Below are 17,867 nucleotides of genomic sequence, written 5' to 3' on the forward strand. Positions count from 1 at the left end.
AAATCATAGACTTCTTGTCGGTGTTTTACTGCCGATCTTGTGTTGACCAAATTGCATATTATGTGCTTGGGCTGGGGTACCTGCGCGTAGTTTTTGACGGTTGATCGTCGATTGATTCTCAACAGTCGCTCACTCCTTAGAGCTTTTTTGGTGACAACTGGGAGTATAGAGGCAAATGGTTTTAGTTCCCGGATGGTTTCTGCAGAGTATTTTAGGTAACCCATGGTCGCAGAAAAAAACGCAGGGAAGTAATGTTGATTGGGGGGTTCTTATATGGTGATGGGCGGAAGACTGTCCAAGTGAGCCGTCACTCGTTGAGTCTTCTCTCCCCGATTGGTCCAGAGGAAGGCGAAAAACCCCAGGCGTGCTGTGTCAATCTGCAACGATCGGGGAAAAAATTCCTTCCTGACCCCTTAACGGGCGATCGGTGCAACCCTGGATCAATTGCCTAGGGGGGAGTGGGGGGGGGGTGGTTGTCCTGTTTTTTTGTGCTGTGTCTGCAGCAGCCGAGAGCTGGGAGCACTATCCCTGGGGAGAGCCGACTCGTTTGAGAGCATCCTGCTCTCACTATCCCTGGGGTGAGCAGACTAAGGTGAGAGCGTCTGCTGCACCGCTGAATCTATATATCAAGAGTTCCAACTTTATTAGCTGTAAGCTTGTTCTGGATCAGTGATTGAAAAAAATACTGAAGCCACCATCAACTGGGAGCCACCTGGAAGGGGTCCAGGATGACAAACACCCTTTTTGCCAAAAATCATTTTGTCACAAAATAGACTACATTTCTATTTTGGGTAAAGGCCCCCTACTTCTCTATTTCAGCCGGCAGCAACCCCCCCAGCTCCAGGGGGCCCATGTCTGAAGCTGTGTAAGGGGCCACATAATTATGGATGGCGACCCTGTGTGTAATATATATTAGCATTCAATTTGCATATGTCATGATTTAAAAAATGTGTGTGATTAATGAAAACAACAAATAAACTATGGGCCAGATTCACAAAGGAGATACGCCGGAGTATCTCAGATACTCTGTCGTATCTCTCAGAGTATCTATGCGACTGATTCAATGGGCCAGATTCACGTAGCGCAGCGGATCTATAGATCCGCTCGATCTACGTGAATTAAGATCCGCTCCCGCAAGTTTAGGAGGCAAGTGGCTAATTCACAAACAACTTACCTCCAAACTTGCGACGGCGGATCCTAAATCCCCCGGCGGAATTCAAATTCCGCGGCTAGGGGAGTGTACTATTTAAATCAGGCGCGTTCCCGCGCCGATTTAAATGCGCAGGCGCCGTCCGTGAAATTTCCCGGCGTGCATTGCTCCCACTGACGTCGCTAGGACGTCAGTGGTTTCTACGCTTACGTAAACGACGTCCGTCCGTATTCGAGAACGACTTACGCAAACAACGTTAAAAAATTCAAATTCGACGCGGGAACGCCGGCTATACTTAACATTGGCTGCGCCTGATAAAAGAAGGGGTAAGTATACGACGGGTACGCCGCTACGGAAACGTCGTAAGAAGACTGCGTCGGGTCGGCGTACGTTTGTGAATTTGCGTATCTCGCTGATTTACATATTATTTATCGTAAATCAGCGGGAACGCCCCCGGCGCCATTTTTAAATTGAAAAATAGATCCGACAGTGTAACACTGTCAGATCTTAGTCCTATCTATGCGTATCTGATTCTATGAATCAGGCGCATAGATAGGACCAGTGTAAGTCAGAGATACGATGGTGTATCTGTAGATACACCGTCGTATCTCTTTGTGAATCTGGCCCATAGAATCAGTTACGCATAGATAGCCCTAAGATCCGACAGGTGTAATTGTTTTACACTGTCGGATCTTAGGATGCAGTACCGCGGCCGCCGCTGGGGGGAGTTTGCGTCGTAAACCAGCGTCGGGTATGCAAATTAGGAGTTACGCCGGTTTTTCGCGTTCGCTACGTCGCTGCTAGTCTAGTTTCCCGTCGCAAATTTAGTCGTCGTTTTGGGTGCCCTAACTTTACACAGCACACGTATGTGCTGTATAAAGTATGGCCGTCGTTCCCGCGTCAAAATTTAAAAATTCACGTCGTTTGCGTAAGACGTCCGGGAATACGGAAGTACGCTACGCACGTCGCCGTTTGAAAAAATGACGTCACTTCGCGCAAAGCACGGTGGGAATTTCGAAACGGAGCATGCGCAGTAGGTCCGGCGCGGGAGCGCGCCTAACTTAAATGGCACACGCCCCTTTAAATTACACGGGCTTACGCCGGAGGCTGCCACCGTAGGTTTTCATTGCAAGTGCTTTGTGAATCAGGCACTTGCGATGAAAACTTGCGGCGGTGTAACATATCTATGATACGTTACGCCGCCGCACTTCTACGTGAATCTGGCCCTATGTCCCTTTTATACACAGACAGAGCAAAGCCAGGAGGAGGCAGGCCCCATAGGGAGCCAGGAGGAGGCAGGTACAACTGCAAGGCAGGAGGTGGCAGAACCCACTGGGAGCCAGGAGGTGGCAGGCCCCCAATGGGAGTCAGGAGGTACACCGGCGTGATTCCATCTCCCGGATCCCTCCACTTTGCACTCCTGCGAAAAGGTCCAGGAGGCTTCTCCAAATGGAGGAGGAGACCCAGGCCATGCTTCGCGAAGCAACTGCGGCCATCCGAGAGCCACCCAGTGAAGAAGAGGGGTTCGCAGCACTCATCGCAGCCAAGCTCCGATCATCTTCAAGGCCATAAGCATGGCGTCACTGGGGCAGCTCGATGACGACACAGACATTGTGCGGATTGCTCCTCCTGTCCTTGCTACTCCTCCTGCTCCTTCTCCTGCTCCTCCTCTTCCTGAGCCTTCTCTGGCTCCTGGCACAACCTCGGCTCCAGGAACCCAGCCCCCAAGGACTCGGGCTGTAGGGAAGACTGCAGGGAAGAAGTCCAAGAAATGATATGGTGCCCCTGATGGAATTTATTTTTGCCTCACAGCCTGGATTGTTGGCTTGGTGGACCCGTGTCTTTATAAATCCAAGCACGCTCTGAAGTGCTGCCTTCCTTGACATCTATGTTTTTATCCAGTTTGAATTTTTGGTTGCCACCATTGTATAATTTAGAATTTTTTATTCGGCCAGAATAAATGGCTTTTTGTTTTGTCGTCCAAATTTGACCATGTGTATTTTTTCTAAAATAGAGAGATCATTAGTGAGTGGGAAGACACATTTCAAAAACAAACATTTTGACATTAACAAGGTACAACAACCTCCTTGTGGGTAAATTCTAAGAAATAATTATGTTGTTGTGGTCACTTCACACACTCCAAAATCAACCCAAAATATATATTTAGCAAAAAGTTTTTCCCAAAAAATCCCCCCCCAAAAAAAAAAATTAAATATATATTTTGAATTTTGGAGATGGAAGATACGCCTAAAAAACACAACACAAAACATTATATAACAATAAATAATAAAGTAAAAAGCTTGTCATAACTATGTAACAAGATCAGCTGCAACAAACGAGCATTTTAGTGTAGCATTTAAAAGCATGGTGTAATGCAGCACATTCTTTTCTTCTATAATTTGAAAACTAACTAACGAATGTGCTTACTCCATTCTGAACAGTAGTTTTACCAGAACGAGCACTGCCGTCTCCTTACTTGTTTCTGAGCATGCGCGGGCTTAAAACGTCGTTTTAGCCTACACATGGTCATTTTTTATGACACAAAAAACGACATAAAAAAATTGAAGCATGCTCGAATTTTTTTTTTTTGTTGTTTTTCAGAAGATATAAAACAAAGTTTTCCCCACACACGGTCATTTTAAATGACGTTTTTAAACATTTTGTTTTTTTTTTTCATCACAAAAAACGACCGTGTGTACGCGGCATAAGAAATGTTATGCCTCAGGGAATAAACCAGGGAAACTATTAGCAAGGATAATTAAACCTAGAAACACGCAGAATTTTATATCAATAATGAAAGATAAGAAAGGAGATATGAGGCACACTACGAAAGATATAATAAACATTTTCAAAATGTATATAAGGTAAATAAAGAGCAAGGTCCAATAGAAACACAAAATAAAAGAAGGAAAATTAATCAGTATTTAGAAAGGGTTGCGTTTCCGTTAATATCAGAAGAAGAAATAAAAAAAAAAGGATTTTTGTACTCACCGTAAAATCCATTTCTCTGAGTACATAGACGGACACAGCATCCTTTGACAGTATGAATTAGGCCCCTTTCAGACGTCCGCTCCGCTCGTCCATTCATTACAAGTCAGTTTACGGACTTGTAATGAATCCCTATGGGATCGCGTCCATTAGCAGATGGAGCATCCGCTAACGTCCGCGACCATCCGCGTCTGTCGGGATCCGCTTTTGCGAACGGAAGAAATCCTATTTTTCTTCCATCCGGCAGAACGGATCGGATGCAGACGGACAGACAGTCCGTCTGCATCCGATCCCCCATAGGGGAGAGCGGAGCAGAGACAGGGCAGTCTCTGCACTGTGTGCGGGGACCGCCCTATCCGCCGACAGCTCAGCGGGAATGACGGATGATCCCCACTGAGCTTTGGCGGACACACGGAGCGGACACAGAAACGGTCCGCTCCGTGTGAAAGGACCCTAAAGTGAAAGGGGCCTAGAGTGAAACTCCTGCGCTGTCTAGGTGAGAAAAGGGAAAGGAGGGGGGGAGGGGAAGTGACAGGGATACTGCTGCAAATACTAAGAGGGTCTACCTTGATAGACAAATAGTGATACAAAACAAATGAAAAATATTTGCGCTGTGAAAAAATATGTATAAAAAATATATACCTAATTGACAAACCAACCAAAGTGAAAGTGACAGTTAGATGGCAATGCGATAGCAATATACTGAACAATCCCTAGATGTACAGGATAATACACAAATGGTCTATAATAAGAAGTCCAGCTGCACGAAAATAATACAGTTCAAAAAAGTCTGATCCAGCTGATGAAAAAATGAGGTAAAAAAGAAAACGTTCAGAATAAGGAAGGCCCCGTAACCGAAGACTGGTGAAAAAGGTAAGCCGTACACCATAAGGTCTCACACACACCTCCAGTGGTCCCAGCAGCTCACCTCACGGCTAGTAACTATAGCTTGTTGGCCAAATCCTTGTGCATGAGGTCCAGGTCTGTATAGCAGATGTTAATCTCAGTACAGGGCAGTACATGCAAAACAAGAAGGACATACAACAAGATGGTGTGATATTGTTACAGAGGGGAGCCTCGGACGTGACCAGTAAGATGCACTCACATAGATATACAAATATGGGGCTTATCTCCACGAGTGGCGAGCTCGTCAGTGTCTGCTTCCCCTCCTCCTCCAAATCTCCTATAGGTCAGGTTGGGAGTCCTAAGCCTCAGGTGACTCACGGCTAATGATTCAAACCTGATGGATCAGGTCCTAGTGCATGAAGTCCAGGTCTGTATATGTGGGTCTCAGTAAGAGCAGTACATGTAAAACAAAAAGGGACATGCAGCCGGATAGTGTAAGAACGTTGCAACAGGGGACCCCAGGAGTAACCAAATACAGATGCATTCACATAGATATAATAATATGGGGCTTGTCTCCACGAGCAACAAACTCGTTGATGGCCTGCTTCTCCTCCTCCCAAATCCCTGTGGATCAGGCTGACAGTGCTGAATAACTCAGAAGGCAGTGTCACACATAGAGGGAGAGGAAATGAAGGTACATCGCATAATCCAGCAAGGCAGATGGAAATTTATTAAAACAAAAGTACAAAAAAACTCACATTTAAGAAGTTAAAAGTAGCATGTAACCCACGAGTAGCGAACTCGTAACCGTCCGTCGGATGCTAGAGTGTGTCCAGTGCTCCAATCCCGACGCGTATCGTCACACCACATGACTTCATCAGGGGATGACGTAGGGGACATGTCTGCAGACATTTATAGTGTGCATAATTGGACGCACGGCGGCCATTTTCTCGAAGACAGCGCGCTGTAATGGAGAAAGGACATACTGTATAATTACAGCGCAATCTTGTTGGGGTCTCCATACTGACAGAACGTGATATTCGCCAAACGGCCGAAATGACTCATGTAACTACCCTCGCATTGCTAGATGCATAGAGCGAGCAAGCAGGCAGGTGCAGAGGGGACAGTGGGCACAGAGAACCGTAATTGGTAAAAACAATATATTAAGATTAAAAATTAAAAGAGAGACAAGTTTCATAATGGGAGAATGCCCCCTGGTGGCTCAAAAAAGAAGTGGAAGCAATAATGACACTGGGAAAAAAATATAGGACATCCCTTTTCACTGTTGGAGCAGAGCCTTTCCCCTGTACAGTAGACAAAATACAGGAATGCACGCTAAGAATACCATATTCTGGTGAAAAAACACCGACACCCAGGTGCACTTAGGAAAAAAACGCTCCCTGTGCCCTGCAAGCAAAACACCACCACCACCATACAGACCCCTATTGCTAGACAACAAACATATACTGTACAGTGAGCGACCAGCCCAGGGAGGTGGGGGGTAGGGGAGAGGGGGAGATGGGTGAGGTAACCCCCCCACTGGAAATACAGGCACCGGGTAGTAAGAAGGACCTCGCCTTACCTTGGCCTTGCTGGTGCCTTGGCTTGCCCCCTTTTCCGCATCCTCCTCCCTTGCAGAGTGCATAGCGGTCGCGTGCGATAGATGGGATACGGTTCCGGATTCAAAAACGCAGCTGCGCTGATCCGGAAACGGATATACCCATCCGAAGGCACCAGGTGATCTTGCCTTCCCCCTGCCTTCCCCCCCTGCACATGCGTCGGAAATGATGTCACGCGCCGACCCGGAAGAACAGCCACTTCCTGTATGCAGGCGCGTCCGAGGCCCTCCTCGGACGCCGGAGCCTGTAATGGAAACCGGACCTGCGCCGTCCAAAAAAAACGGGCTGCCCGACCGGACGTACTGGCTCTCCCCGAGCACGGAAGGGGGAGAAGGAGCCCATGGGACCATCAAACAGCGAGGCAAGTGGGAGGGTCAGACTCCATGAAAAATAAAACGAGTGAGAACCTTCGTCTCCCAGGCAACACCTGAAAGATCATGGCCCTCACGGGAGGTGTTCCTCCAGCTGGAGGAAACACAAAAAACTGAGGATTGTGGTGGGAAGGCCTCCTTTTGAACTTTGGATGGAGGAGGTGTTTCCTGTGGAGGGATGAGCCATGATCTCTCAGGTGCTGTCCTGAAAGCTGTCTTGGAAATATCAAGTCAAACAATCAAAAATATTAAAATGGGAAAGAGCCCTGGCCCAGACGGGTACACTTCCTTATACTATAAGAGATATGTGGAAATCCTGATACCGTATTTTCAGGAGTATATGAACTCCATAGGTGGCGGCATGTTAATGCGTGAGGAAGCCTTGGGAGCCCACATAACTCTTATAGAGAAGGAAGATAAAGATACCTCACTATGTGCCAGTTATAGGCCTATATCGTTAATTAACGTGGATATCAAGATCTATGTGAAGATACTGGCCGAAATATTAAAACTGTCAGAGCTGATAGAAAATGATCAGGCAGGGTTTGTACCTGGGAGAGAAACAAGGGACAATGTCCTAAGGGCGGTACTCTTGATACAAAAAGCCCAAAAAAGTAGGGCACCAGTGCTGTTTCTGTCATTAGACGCCGAGAAGGCTTTTGACAGACTAGACTGGGATTTTATGCTAGCAACAATGAGACATATAGGACTAGGACCCAATATGCTTAGATGGATAGGGTAACTGTATTCTAGGCTCTCGGCACAGGTGCGTGTGAATGGCACCCTGTAAGATAGGTTGCCACTCTTTAATGGGACCCGGCAGGGATGTCCGCTCTCACCCCTTCTTTTTGTCCTCTCGTTAGAGCCATTATTAGCAACTATTTGAACTAACCAGGAGATAGAGGGGTGAGGGTGGATGGGAGGGAACATAAGATCTCTGCGTTCGTGGACAACATGATGCTCCATGTATCAAATCCAAGGCAGAAACTACCAAAGATCATAGAGGAATATGGAAAGTACAGGGAGATCTCAAATTTAAAAATTAATAAAGAGAAAACTGAGATAGTGAGTATATTCGTGAGAGAACACAGAGACCTTGAGGACCTATACCCATTTACATGGAAACAGAAGGGAATGAAATACTTAGGGATATTTCTGTCAATATCCGAAAGGGACCTTGTTCGGTTTCACTCTCCCGACACTCCTCTGCTGCTGTTGAATCAGATTGCGGATCGCAACGTCTGAGGGTTCGGTCATCCAAGGTATCCGAACTACAGCTATGTGCCATTCAAAATCCATCAAAACAAACACCAGGCAGGCTGTATGTAAGTTCAAACAGGAAACTCTTTTAATGGATGCACACAACACACTTTTATACAGCAGTTCGAACACCCGCCCCCAACAACCACTTTCCTACTGGTCAATTGTAAATACATTGTAGTTCTCAATTAGGTCCTCTTAGCCATGCAAATGAGGACTTGAAACCAGGTCAGCAGGAATTGGTCCGATAGCTTGAATAGGAGGACTGATATGTGTAATGAGACAGAAGCCCCAGGGGGCAATCAAAGTACACAAACAGCCAGACACAGAACAATGCTTTTCCTCCAGACCATTGAGCCACCTGGAGGGGGGGGTTAGCCTTAAGACGGGGTAGAAGAGCCCCCACTGTGTAACTGATTTCAAGGAGAAACACTTTCGCATTCCAAGGTCCATGACAATACTCCACCTGGGAAACAGTCCAACAGCCACAGTGGGACCAAACGGGTCAACTCGAGGATGTTGGAAAAGCAGTCTTATGGTTCCAGGTCTGTCTGCCGGGATAACCCATCTGCAATCCCGTTTTGAGGCCCTGGCCGATATTGTATGGTGAAATTGTACGGTTGCAAAGACAGGCCCATTCTATCCCGCCACCCGGTTAAGCCCTATCAAGAGATTGTGGTCCGTCATGACGGTAAAAAAGAGCGTCCATACACGTAGGGCTGCAATTTCTTTAAAGCCCAGACTAAGGCTAAACACTTTTCCACGGCAGCATATCCAACTTCCTGGGGTAACAACTTGCGGCTGAGATACGCCACCGGTTTGCTCTTTCCCATCATCACCAACTTGACTTAGTACAGCTCCCAGTAACTGGAGAGCAAATCCCACCGCTGCCAACCAATGAGACGAGACCCTTGCTCGTTCAATTCCACTCTCCCGACACTCCTCTGCTGCTGTTGAATCAGATTGCGGATCGCAACGTCTGATGGTTCGGTCATCCAAGGCTCCATGATCCAAACTACAGCTATGTGCCATTCAAAATCCATCAGAACAAACACCAGGCAGGCTGTATGTAATTTCAAACAGGAAACTCTTTTAATGGATGCACACAACACACTTTTATACAGCAGTTCGAACACCCCGCCCCCAACAACCACTTTCCTATTGGTCAATTGTAAATACATTGTAGTTCTCAATTAGGTCCTCTTAGCCATGCAAATGAGGACTTCAAACCGGGTCAGCAGGGATTGGTCCGATAGCTTGAATAGGAGGACTGATATGTGTAATGAGACAGAAGCCCCAGGGGGCAATCAAAGTACACAAACAGCCAGACACAGAACAATGCTTTTCCTCCAGACCATTGAGCCGTCTGGAGGGGGGAGGGGTTAGCCTTAAGACAGGGCACTAGACCCCCCACTGCGTAACTGATTTCAAGGAGAAACACTTCCGCATTTCAAGGTCCATGACAGACCTATATGAAGATAACTATATTTCCTTACTAAATAAAATAAAATTAGAACTGAAGGGTTATCCGATGGAAAAACTATCCTGGCTGGGCAGAATAAACATTATTAAGATGATGATATTACTTGTACATTTTTCAAACTCTTCCGATAAAAATCCCAGATACATACTTTAAAATACTGGGGAAGGTAATAAGGAGATTCATATGGAAAGAAAAGAAGCCCCGTATATCAGTTAAGATTTTGACTAGACCTAGACAGGAGGGAGGACTATACCTACCTAAAAGGTATTATGAGGCAGCCGTATTAAAAGAGGATAACTGACTGGCTCCCGGGGGAAGGACAAAAAAAAATGGGTAGGAGTTGTGAAGAGTTTGAGTAAAAAGGAACTGGGAAAGATAATATGGATACCAAAGCAATATAGAGGCCTTACCCATGAGATACCTTCAATAACAAAAAAAAAAACCTAGGATATGGGATAGAGTTTGTAAAATAAAGAAGTGGTATTATAATAGTCCATTGTTGCCCCTCATGGGAACGGAATACTTCCCACCAGGAAGGGGGGGGGCGTACCTGAGATGGGCAACCACGGACACACTAAAACTAAAATATGTATTGAAAGGGAACACTTTGTGTCCAATCTTAGAACTTCGAGAAAGACATGGATCCACCTTAGGGGATTTTTGAAGGCATAGACGAGTCCAACATTTTGTAAATACTTTACCAAAACCCCTGCGAGTTATAAGTGAGTTGAACTCCTTGAAAAAAACTTGTAGAGCGGGTTGGAATAGGAAGACAGGGGATATCAAGTATATATATAGGATATTGTCTCCCTCAAGGGGACCAGAGATATTGAAAATACTAGAAAGTTTGGAATTAAAATTAAATCAAACCATATCAGAGGATAAGAAGAGACAAGTCTTAGAGTATGTCCAATCTACATTAACGGATGCAAAAGTAAAAGAGATGAACTATAAGCTCCTAACTAAATGGTACTATGTTCCAGTGAGGCTCCATAGGATAAATACAGAGATATCACCCTTATGTTGGAGAGGATGTGGGATGGAGGGAACACATGCCCATATTTGGTGGCATTGTCCCCTGATACAGGTATACTGGAGGGAGATATTAAATTTGATAAAGAAGATCAGCGGAACAGAGGTGAAGCTAGATCCTTGGTACTGCCTATTTCATAATACAGGGTTAACGAGGAAAAAATATAAAATGTCCTTGGTCCCACGCCTATTGAATGGAACCAAAGCCTTAATACCAAGGAATTGGAAAGAAAAAAAAGCTCCATCAGTGGGTGAATGGCTGAGAGAGATAGATATAATTAGATTGATGGAGGAGTTGATGTCAATTCATAATGAGTGTAGGCAAAAATGTTATGAAATCTGGAGAGGATGGAGAGAGTTTAAGGAATCAGTGGTATGGGTAGTGGTTGGGATGGAGGATTAAGGATGGGAGGCTTAGAGGGACTTCTCACCTACCCCCCATCCCCTCCCTTTTGGAAAAAAATGTTACTCACATATGATACTAGGTATTAGTTGCCTTAGTAAGCACTTGCACTAAAGTTTTTGGTTCCTCCCTTTTTTTTCCCTCTCTCCCTTCCCCCCCCCCTTTTTTTCTCTCTTTTTTCTCTTGGAATTTTTACATATTAATATGCTTGTAGTGAGAGCCTTCTTAAATTATAATATACATAACATTATATCACTAGATATTAGCAGCTTAAAGTATTCATATTTACATAAAGGAGGAGGAAAGGGGGAAGTGGAAAAATAATTATTATAGTATAATTGTTATACAATAGACACTTGGAAGAAAAAACCTACTTATTAGAGGGTATTGATTCTAGAACTATAGATCTTAAACACACCTTGTTTATACCTCCCCCTTTTTTTTTTGGTGCCCTCAAATCCCCTTCTTTTTTTTTTTTATCTCTCTCCCCCTCTCCCTTATTTTTATTTTTTTTGACCTACGCTGTTTGCCTTCTCTTGATATCTTTCCTCCCTTTCCCACATTTTTGGGATCTCCTGAGCTAGAGTATGGGGATCATAGGGTAGGTATCTTTTACTTAGGCGGAGTAGATCTCTTAGATAACTACTATCAACAATGTTAGTTATTTTAAATGTAGGGGGTAAACTGAGACCGTATATGTGTGTTTCATGTATATGTGTTTTAAGTATTTATGTATTGGAAATGTTTGTAATATTACGTGAAAAAGATGAATAAAGAAAATTAAAACAGAGAAAAAAACATTCTACACTATCCTGGGCTCTCCCACCATTAAGACTTTGGCCACACCCACATTTTGCCATTACATGCATCGCAGCTCACTTACTCCCTCAATTGTCCCTCATTTTGAAGTTCAAAAGTTGGGAGGTATGAGAATAAAAGGTGGATAAAGTACTTGGACCAGATGGCATACACCCACAGATCCTAAAAGAATTGAGCTCTGTCATTTCAAAACCATTGTTTCTAGTTTTTAGGCACTCTTTAATGACTGAAATTGTACCACTGGATTGGTGTAAGGCCAATGTGGTGCCTATATTTAATATGGGATTAAAGGCCCAGATTCACGTAGCACTTACGCCGACGTATCTCGAGATACGCCGCGTAAGTGTAACTATGCACCGTCGTATCTATGCGCCGTGCCCACAGAACTAGATACGCCTGAAAATAGGCTTCTTCCGACCGATGTAAGTTTCCTACGCCGTCGTATCGTGGGCGCATATTTACGCTGGCCGCAAGGGGCACTCGCATTGATTTACGATTCAAATATGCAAATGAGTGAGATACGCCGATTCAAGAACGTACTTGTGCCCGGCGCATTAATATATGCGGTTTACGTAAGTCGTACGTCCGGCGTAAAGTTATGTCTCATAAAGCAGGTGTAAGTCAGCAGCATCAATGCAAAATGGCTGCACCAGGGAACACAGCCGTCGTTATTTACGTCGTTTACGTAGTACGTGAATAGGGCTGGGCGTAGGTTACGTTCACGTCGTAGGCAGTGATTCGACGTATCTTAGGCGTTCGATCCGACGTGATTCTGAGCATGCGCACTGGGATACGTCCATGGGCCGGCGCATGCGCCGTTCGTTATCCGTATCTTGATGGCGCTCGGCCCATCATTTACATGGGGTCACGCCTCATTAGCATGGCTCACGCCCACTGCCACTTACGACGAGTTTCGCCGAGGGAACCCAGCGTAGATTTAGGGGCAAGTGCTTTGTGAATACTGTGCTCGCCGCTCCGCGCTACATCGGCGTAGCGTATATTCGATACGCTACGCCGGCATAACTATGCGCCAAGGTATGTGAATCTGGGCCAAAGTCTTTTTACCAAGTAACTATAGACCTGTTAGTTTAACTTCTATAGTTGGGAAGAGACTGGAGAGTTTATTAAAAGACCACATAGGGGAGTTCTTGCTAGAAAAAATTATTTAAGCAACAGACAACATGGATTCACGAAAGACAGACGTTGTCAGAAAAATCAGATTTATTTTTATGAGGTGGTAAGTGGACATGGTATAGAGGGGTGGCTGTGGACATGGTATACTTGGATTTTGCAAAAGCTTTCGATATAGTTCCCCACACACAGCTAATGTTTAACGTAAAGTCTAAAGGCTTGGAAAGATCAGTTTGTAAATGGATAGAAAACTGTCTAAAAGTCAGAATTCATAGAGTAGTGGTTAATGATTCTTACACTGAATGGTCTAAGGTTATCACTGGTGTACCCCAATGTTCACAAAAAGGATACTGGAGGAAGGGCAACCAAACTGATAAAAGGCATGAGGATAGATTAGAGGAACTGAATTTATTCTCTCTTGAAAAGAGATTAAGGGTGGACACAGGGCCATCTTACTGAGCGGGCACCCCTGGGAAAAGCCCGGGGGCCCCACGTTCACCTGGGGCCCCATCAGAGCCAGACATGTCAAGCAGCGCCTGAGGGGGGGGGGACGCGCGGCTCCGGCTTTCCGCTCTGATGCGTTTCCTGTAATCCGCCGCTCTCTGCTCCGATATCATGTCAGTGTCACATGTGTCAAGTAACCCCCCCAGGGCGCACTCTGATGTGTGTCATGTCCTGGTGTCCAGCTCTCTGCTTTCAGATGTGTTCAGGCAGCAGCCCCCCCCGCCTCTCCGCTCTCCGTCTGATACTGTGACATGTGTCCACAGTCCAGCACCGAGGCCGCTTTTCTCTCTACAGTGTCCATGTCCAGCGGCACAGCCCCCCACGCTCTCCTGACCATATGACTGGAGCTGAGTACATGGATGCATCATAGGCTATAGCATGGCGCCTCGCGGTGGCTCTCCAGGCTTGGGGGACAGGTGGAGCCTGGAAGAGGCACCGACACAGAAGCAGCAGGCAGGGACATCGTACAGCAGAGTTGGTGCGAGCAAGGAACAGGCAGCAATCACAGGGTCACTGTTCATGTTGTCGGAAGTTTACTGAGCCCAAGACCGTCACCTGGTGACACTGGTGTGGTAAGTAAAAACTGTTGCTTTCTCTCTGAGTTAATGAGATTGTATATGTGATGACAATGACAAAATTATTAAAATGTGTGCATATATATGTATATGGACTGATCTGCCAAATGCCCACCCGAGGCTGCATTGATTGGCACTGGTGAAGCAGCATTGATGGGCGCTGGTGAGATGGAATTTGATGGGCGCTGGCAAGGCTGCATTTGATGGGCACAGGTGAGATGGAATTTGATGGGCGCTGGTGAAGCGGCAATGATTGGCGCTGGTGGGATGGAATTTGATCGGTGCTGGTGAGGTTGCATTTGATCGGTGCTGGTGAGGTTGCATTTGATCGGTGCTGGTGAGATTGCATTTGATCGGTGCTGGTGAGGTAGCATTTGATCGGTGCTGGTGGGGTTGCATTTAATCGATGCTGGTAGGCTACATTTGATGGGCACTGGTTTTAGTCAGGGGTGGAGCCGGGGGTGGCAAAATTAGGTTTCGCCTAGGGTGTCAAAAATCCTTGCACCAGCCCTGAGTGGGAGTCGGGCTGAGCAGGCACAGGCAGTCCAGCGTGCGGCGGCATCTTTGGTTCTGCCTGCAAGCTGGGCTGTCACCACCTCTCCTGAGCCTCCCTGAGTGGCTGAGCGAGCTAAAGCAGAGGGGGGCAGCGAAGCTCAAGTGCTGACGTTGAGGGGGCCTGAAGAGAAAAAACTGTGCTGATCCCCCTCGAGCAGGCGCTGTCAGAAGAGGGCTTTTTTTCTTGCCTAAGTGACACGCTAAATCTGGTGACAGGGGACGGGTGGCAAGTGACACGCTGAATCTGGTAGCAGGGGATGGGTTGCAATTGAGACACTGAATCTGGTGACAAGGGACGGTGGCAAGTGACATGCTGAATCTGGTGTCAGGCAACAGTAGCAAGTGACATGCTGAATCTGGTGTCAGGCGACGCTGGCAAGTGACATGCTGAATCTGGTGTCAGGCGACGGTGGCAAGTGACATGCTGAATCTGGTGGCAGGGGACAGTGGCAATTGACACACTGAATCTGGTGGCAGGGGACGGTGGCAATTGACACACTGAATCTGGTGGCAGGGGACAGTGGCAATCGACACACTGAATCTGGTGACAAAGGACGGTGGCAAGTGACATGCTGAATCTGGTGGCAGGGGACGGTGGCAATTGACACACTGAATCTGGTGGCAGGGGACAGTGGCAATCGACACACTGAATTTGGTGACAAAGGACGGTGGCAAGTGACATGCTGAATCTGGTGGCAGGGGACGGTGGCAAGTGACATGCTGAATCTGGTGGCAGGGGACGGTGGCAAGGGACATGCTGAATCTGGTGGCAGGGGACGGGTGGAAAGTGACATGCTGTAAAGTAGAAATATTTTACTTTCATTATTGAGAGGTGCGTAAATTGGGGCAGGCTTGTAGGCCCCCCATAGCATTACTTTGCCCAGGAGCCCATGATGCTATTAAGATGTCCCTGGGTGGATATGATCAATATGAGTGGTCCATACAGTGAACTTGGTGTTGAGTTATTCACTTTAAGAACATCACAGAGCACAAGGGGGCACTCTTTACATCTTACATCTTTAATCTCCAAATACAGAAATGTTTCTTCACAGTAAAGCCCTGTAAACACGGCTGGGAATCCCGTCAGGAAAAAAACGTTGGTTTTCCTGACGGGATTCCTGGCAAGCTTGCCGTGCATATGAACGGCCATTCAAAAGAACTGCTGTTCTTCTGAATGGCAAGAACGTGGTGACGTCATCGACGACGAGAGGGCACGTCACATTCGATGCCGTCCCCGCCATCTTGCTACACCCTACACTACCCTTGTATGCTACCGCAAATGCGTCAAAGTCTCATCGAGCATGCGCGGGTTAACCTGGGGACAGGTCAGCATATTGACAAACCTTTTTTCGAGAAAATATAGAGCACGTTCTATTTTTCTCATCGGGATTCCCGGCAGTTTTCTCGACGAGAAAGTATACACACGCGCGGTTTTCATGGCAAAAAGCTCTCCCAGCAGTTTTCTTGCAGAGAAAACTGGTCGTGTGTACGAGACTTAAGAGCTGTGAAAATGTGGAATAGACTTCAAGAGCTGGTTCTGCCTAGTTCAGTAGATTGCTTTAAAAAAAGACCTGGATTATTTCCTAAATGTACATAATATAACTGGATACTAACATGTATAGGTAAAAAGTTGATCCAGAAAAAAAATGTCTAGATGTGAACGGAGTCTTAATGCTGAAGCTTGAAAAACACTTCTAGCATAAAGTAGTGTGCATGGACACATAATATAAAACATTTAGCTTCTAGGAGCAGAAAAAAATTGCTCAGAATAGCTTCTAGGAGCTTAAAAAAAATGCTAGAGTGCATGGAGCCTAAGGGGCAGATCCACAGAGATCTGCACCCGCGCAGCGTATCAGAGATACGCTACGCCGCCGTTACTTACCCGGCTTTAGTTCCAATCCTTAAAGATTTTGCGGTGGCGTAGTCTATCTCTAAGGGTCTATCGTAAGGGCGCGGAATTCAAATTGGTGATTAGGGGGCGTGTTTCATTTAAATGAAGCGCGTCCCCGCGCCGAATGAACTGCGCATGCGCCGTCCCTAAATTTCCCGCCGTGCATTGCGCTAAATGACGTCGCAAGGACGTCATTTTTTTAACATAGACGTGAATTACGTCCATCCCGATTCACGGACGACTTACGCAAACCCCCAAAAAAAAATTCAAATTAAACGCGGGAACAACGGCCATACTTAACATAGCAGGTTTAACTATACGCAACGAAATACCAGCTTTAACTATACGGCGGAAAAAGCCGACTAGAGACGCCGTAAAAAAATGCGACGGCCGCTTATACGTTCGTGGATCGTCGGAAATAGCTAATTTGCATACCCGACGCAGAAAACGACGTGAACGCCACCCAGCGGACGCCGAAGAATTGCATCTTAGATCCGAAGGTGTACGAAGACGTACACCTGTCGGATCTAACCCAGATGCCGTTGTATCTTGTTTTGAAGATTCAAAACAACGATACGACGCTGGTAATTTGAAAGTACGCCGGCGTATCAGTAGATACGCCGGCGTACTCGCTCTGTGGATCTGCCCCATAATGTTCAAGTAGAGAAAAACAGTCCATGCTAAAAAAAAAAAAAAAAAAAAAAATCATACTGTCAGGATATGATCCTGAATATACATATAGGCAAAACGACTACTGCGCTAAAGAGAAAATTAAATATGAAAAAAAAAAAAAAATGCCACTATATAAATTAAGTGCGCATATTGATAATAAAAGGATAGCAATGACTAAACATAACTAAATCAAATAAGAGTGCCACACTTGAATAAATTAAAAACAATAAAAAACAGTTTCGTCGCAAAGAGGACGTGGTCACAGGATAACGGGCGGCGCTCTGACCACCGCTTAAATAGACTAACTGATCTCATAACCTCGCTGTGAGTCACATGGGGACCGTTTGGAAGCCATGAAGCCGACGAAACGTTGGGCAGGCGACGTTCTGACGTCACCGCGTCACCAGCTGAACCCGGAAGACGGGCAGGCATATCGAGGAGCCGGCCGGCTCGATATTTTTACATGCGTTTTGATGTCTTCAACATTGTAAGTGCAATTTTTTATACTTTATTAAACACCCCCTGGATTTTACACTATGCGAGTTCTCTTTTCCTAACATATTGGTGT

At 46.0% G+C, this 17,867-nt stretch overlaps 1 protein-coding gene across 2 annotated transcripts in view; it reads right to left on the minus strand.

Moving 5' to 3' along the window:
• LPCAT2 (lysophosphatidylcholine acyltransferase 2) overlaps positions 1-17,867 on the minus strand; it is a 660,866-nt gene that overhangs the window by 575,341 nt on the left and 67,658 nt on the right. The gene's annotated exons all lie outside the window — the stretch shown is intronic.

Source organism: Rana temporaria, chromosome 11 (assembly GCF_905171775.1).
Source record: "Rana temporaria chromosome 11, aRanTem1.1, whole genome shotgun sequence".
In the NCBI taxonomy this organism is placed as follows: domain Eukaryota; kingdom Metazoa; phylum Chordata; class Amphibia; order Anura; family Ranidae; genus Rana; species Rana temporaria.